Source organism: Phascolarctos cinereus, unplaced genomic scaffold (genome assembly GCF_003287225.1).
Source record: "Phascolarctos cinereus isolate Bilbo 61053 unplaced genomic scaffold, phaCin_HiC Scaffold_4;HRSCAF=312, whole genome shotgun sequence".
Taxonomy (NCBI): domain Eukaryota; kingdom Metazoa; phylum Chordata; class Mammalia; order Diprotodontia; family Phascolarctidae; genus Phascolarctos; species Phascolarctos cinereus.
In genome coordinates this window covers 235,630,112-235,635,663 of record NW_027555847.1, presented here as the reverse complement: position 1 = coordinate 235,635,663, position 5,552 = coordinate 235,630,112, and the positions used below count along the sequence as shown (strand labels likewise).

The 5,552-nt window shown below is 38.9% G+C and overlaps 1 long non-coding RNA gene across 1 annotated transcript; it reads left to right on the top strand.

The window, feature by feature from the left end:
- The first annotated feature begins 667 nt into the window (after positions 1-667).
- On the top strand, positions 668-3,288 carry LOC110223803 (uncharacterized). The gene is made up of 3 exons (XR_002328792.2): positions 668-707; positions 1,297-1,613; positions 3,098-3,288. It is a non-coding gene; the product is annotated as an uncharacterized LOC110223803 (long non-coding RNA).
- Positions 3,289-5,552: the final 2,264 nt, after the last annotated feature.

Sequence of the window (5,552 nt, the reverse complement as noted above, 5' to 3'; positions counted from 1 at the left end):
TTGTGCATTTTAAAAAATGCTTCGGGGCAGCTGGGTGGCACAGTGGATAGAGCACCAGTTCAGGAGGACCTGAGTTCAAATGCAGCCTTAGACACATAACACTCACTAGCTGTGTGACCCTGGGCCAGTCACTTAACCCCAGTTGCCTCACTAAAAAAAAAAATGCTTCAATCAATAGCCTCCTCCTCCCTACTAAACCTTCCCTCCAATAAAAAAATAAAAATACAAACCTTGTAGCATATAAGTATAGTGTTTTCACACACACACACACACACACACACACACGTTATGACCAAAAATATACCCCTCATTCTGCACCTTGAATCCATCTGCCCCTTTATCAAGAGTTGGGCAGCATACTTCATCATCAGTCCTTTGGAGTCATGGCTGGTCAGAGCTTATTTCCTCCTCCTCCTTCACCTCCCCCTCAATGAATACTTTGCTTTTCTTGGAAGTAGATCCCAACATGATGAGAAAAATATGCCCTCCACCACTGTCCATCCAAAAGTGAGCACAGTTGTCACATCTAATTGATGCAACACGCTGTAGAAAAAACCGAGTCTCAGGACGATACAATCCAAATGGCCTTTTTCATTCAAATGTCACTTGGAATGATGCCTTTGTTTAACCAAGACAATTAGAATGACAGACTTCCACCTAGTAGATTGGAATGTAGTGAGACTGTAGCAACAGATTGGATTTTAAAGGTAAAGTTAACTTTAAGCAGTCTATAATCAGGAATTTTTTCAAATGTGGCAAGGAGGCCTATCTAAGAAGTGGAAGCCTGGGAGCAGAAAGGGACAAGGAGACTGCTAAGTTTTTAGTTGGTCTACTCTAAAACGACTATTGGGAGTGGGGGTGGGGGTGGGGGTGGTGGAAGAGGATGCACTTGAATGAGGCTGGGTTGTCTGAGCCAGGAACACAGAAAATAAGGGGAAGAAGTGTATCTCAGAAAGAGAAAGGTCACTGAGGGTGGGACCAAGTGAGGAAGAAACTCCTTTGAAGTGTTACTGCTAGTGAGGGAAGGTGTTGCTATTGGTACCCCTAAATTTCTGTGCTCTGGGACAAAGCCCACATTGCCCTGCCCTGTTTGTAGTTCTGACTTTAGGATATGAAGAAAAACCAACCTTGTGGCTGGACAATTTCCTCTTTGGGGCAATTTTAGTTTTTCTACAGGCTATGTGATAGATATCTGTATATCTTCAACACTGAATAGAACTGCGCAAATCCTGCCTTTGCCAGAAGGAATTTTAATAGCTTATCTAACAGACATACTACTATTTCCATGTTTCACAGATACAGGATGACCCTTGGGGACCACGTCTTCTTTTCCCAGCTGCTTGACCACCTATACATTTGTACAATTTATCTTTAACCTTATGGAAGAAACACTAAGTTGGCAGAGCTTACAAAGTAATATTGACTTAAGCTGATTCCTAGAATACCATGTGTCTTCAGCACAGAGAGCCATATAAAACACTCAAAGAAAAGATCTTAGTAAATTCTTAAAAAGTCTGTATCAATGTCATCTGACAACAGCTAAAGAACAGTTCTCTTCCTAAGCTAAAATGAAACTAGAGAACACCATTCAGCAAAGTAATCTTTCCAACCAGGTAATTAACAAATATTTAAAGAGGACCTCCTAGATACCCAGTACTATGCTAAATGTTCTGGGCTTCAAAATAGGGCTGTTAGAAGAAAGTATTAGAACTTCAATTTCTATTTTTTATCTAAAACCAAATAGAAAGCTTTACTAATACTTATGTATTAACTGCAGTTTATTTATGGATCAAAATTCAATTGGTATGTCAGACTGTCATGTGCTAAACCTTTAATAATTTATAGCAGGACTGTACATCTCTAGAAACCCAGGTAAGTTTGGAATATAAGTAAGCCTTTATACTATCTGAATGCCTGGGCAACAGCAGCTCTAGATGGTGAAGGTAAGTGGTCCAGCCCCTCACTAAACAGAACTGTCCTTACCCATCCCTACTGGCCTATGGGGCCCCAAAGGGCCCCAAACCCAGCACCCTCCTCCCATTCTCATTTCCATTCTCGCTCTCACTGCCTCAGCACAATGCCCAGGGAACAGGGAGCTGGGCCACAGGATACCTGGGGCTGGGCTAGACTGGATGGGACCAGACTGGGCTAGGCCTGCCTTCCTGGTAGCCCACGTGGGAGAGATACAGTAAGTCCTTCTTCAGGGAAGTGAAGACAAAAGGTGGATTATGGAAGTGAAGTGATAAGAGGTTGAGTCTCATTTGAAGGGAGAAGTAAGTACTGGTGAAAGTAGATTTGAGCTAAAATGGGACGTCTTTGGTTTTCCCAAATCTCCTTCCCCTTGATTGCCAAGGAATCACCTTTCCCTTTACTTCTGTTTATCCTTCCTGCACTCCACTCACTCTAAAGAGCTTCATCTACTTAAAAAAAAAAAAGTTGGGCCCGGTGGTTTTATCTGCAAAATACGATGGCTGTCTGTTCCAAGTAGATTGGAAAGGTACAACATTCAGGAAGTGGAAACTGTACAGAGCAATGTCCCTGTTGGTTTGATCTATCACAAGCCTGCCCTTTATAAACAGGGTGGAAACTGATAATTCCTTGGTGTTAATGGTCATCTATTTCCTAATATATGCATGTACACAAGGGCTTCTCTATAACAGCGAAGGGGAAATACAAGGAGAGATACATGAACTCAATTCAACAAGCATTTACTCAGCACCTACTATGAGTTAGATGCAGGCACACCTCATTGTGCTTCACAGATAGTGTTTTGTTGTTTGGGGGTTTTTGTTTGGTTTTGTCTTTTTTTTTTTTTTTTACAGATTGAAGGTTTGTGGCAACCCTGCTTCCAGCAAGTCTGTTGGTGCCATTTTCCCATTAGCATGTGCTTACTTTGGGTTTCTATTTCACATTTTGGTAATTCTCACAATATTTCAGATTTTTCATCATTATTATATCTGTTATTGTGATCTGTGATCTTTGATGTCATCATTGTAAGGGTTTTGGAGTGTCATGAATTATGTTCGTATAATCATAAATGTGTACATTCTGACTGCTCTACTGACAAGCTTTTCCCTATTTCTCTCCCTCTCCTCAGGCCTCCCTATTCCCTGAGACACAATAATATTGAAATTAGGTTGATTAATAACCCTACAATGGCCTCCAAGTGTTAAAGTGAAAGGAAGAGTCAATCCATGGGGCAAACTTCATTGTTGTCTTACTTGAAGAAAGAGCCACAGCCACCCCAACCCTCAGCAAGCATCACCCTGATCAGTCAGCAGCCATCAACATTGAGGTAAGACTCTCCATCAGCAAAATGATTATGATGCACTGAAGGCTCAGATGATGGTTAGCATTTTTTAGCAATAAATTAAGGTATGGTTTTTTAGACAATACTACTGCACACTTAGTAGGCCACAGTATAGAGTAAAAATAACTTTTCTTTGCACTGGGAAACCAAAAAAATTTTGTGACTTGCTTTTTTGGGTAATACTTGCTTTATTGCAGTGGTTTGAAACTGAACCCTAAATCTCCAAGGTATGCCTGTATTGTGGTTACAAAGACAAAAGCCAAACACCTGTTATAGTCTACTGAGGGAAAACAAGGAATGTAAGTAAATGGGAAATACATTTTTTAAAAAAGTAATTAGAGGTAGGGAAGGCTGGAGGCAAAGTACTAACAATCTGGAAAGGTAAAGGAGGTGGGATTTCTATGAAATAATGATTTTTTTACAAGTTTGTTCAGGGTTAGAGAAGAAAACTTCTGTATATAATAAGAAAAACAGTAAACCCGTACTTCATTTACTACTTATTCAATCATCTTTAAAGTGGTATTTTGTGGGTTCTGACAATTTTAATCTATAAATTCTTCCCATTTCAGCTATGACAGTCATTAAAACCAATTATCAAATTGAACTTAAAACCAGAAATTTGAATCACTGTATTGTGTTAAACCAAGATTTTCAAAATATTAAAATGCACAAAGCTCTCACAAAGAAATTTTATTGCAAATAATATTTTACAGAGTAAAAATGTTTGCATACTCAATAAATAAAATAAAAAGTATGCTTAAAATATTATTTAATCTTTATCACATCATTTAAATTTATATATGGCATGCTTTATAATATATATATATAATATATTAATATAATAGTATATATATACAATTTATAATAAATTTACATATATGGTGATGCCTGTTCAAAAAGTTGTTTTTTACTGATGAGGTATGATTTTAAAAATTTAGAGACCACTGCAGTAATAGATTTAAAAAAAAAAGCAACCTAATACACAGTGCTACCCTGAGAAAACCAATAGTCAGGGTCAGCTCCTCCACACAAATAATGTAAGCAGTCATTTAAAGTATTATGATTTGAAGGGTGTTCTAGGTACAGCCTTATATATCATTGAAAGGTTTACCCAGGACTTATCTCACAAAAACCCTAAAAAGTCATGTGTAAAAGCACTATGTCACAAACACGTAACCTGAGAATCAAAGAGGATGCTCCTCCTCCTCCTCCTATATGACAAAACCACAATTGAAACCCAGGTTTTCTGACTCCAAGCCTAGCATTCCTTCTTCTATACTATTCTCAATGTAAAGAACTAGAAAGCCAGGGAATGGCAAAACAGGAATGAAGGTCGGGGGAGAGGAACCAGAAGAGTATGGAAGCATACTAAAAAGCAGGGAAGTAGTTGGCTTTTGGAAACAGATTCCAGTTTGCTTCCTAATTGCACATGCTTGCCATCTAGGTGGGCAAACAAAAGCAGAGATAAACAATTAGAGAAGAAAAAGGACAAGGAATTATGTAGCAGACTTCTGAAGTATATGGTATGGACTAGAAGTGCTATGCCTACTGAATTACTGCCCAAGGAGTGAAGATAGACACTCACTCACACTGCTCCATTTATTTACCTCATTCTCTTTGTGACTAGAACATACATTTATGCCTGGGCTATGGTTAACGGGGAACAGTCAGTGTCCCGGAAGGAGGGTGGAAAGGTAGCCCCCCTCCGGGCTATAGGTTATGTTAATGAGGTCATAACTTTGGTATTAATAGCATAGCCAACTAACCAAATGGGCCACCATAACAGGAAGAATCCTTTCAAGCTTCTGGATGCCTGTACTTGCATCTTGCTATTGTAATTCTGACTTATACTGTTTTGTTTGTTACTGATTCACAGAACATCTAGGCAAGAGCTGAATCATCCTGGAACACAGCCAGAAACCTCATGCCTGCAGCAAGAAAATAAAAAGATCATCCTTTATGGAATGCAAACAAAGGGCCTCCATGTCTTATTAATTTTCCCAGGAGTTACTGTTAAATATTCTGGCATTTTGATGCTCCCTGAAACACAAATAGATAAGGTGAACAGGGCATCTATCCACTACCAGGTACTCAGAATCATTCTGTAACTTATATTAAATATTGCAAAGCTTTTCGGTGCCCTGTTATATTTAACTGAGACCACTATTTTTTTTCCTGAGTACACAGGGCCAAACATGGATTTATACTGAATGCTGCTAGAATAGTAAACTAGTACTTGTGC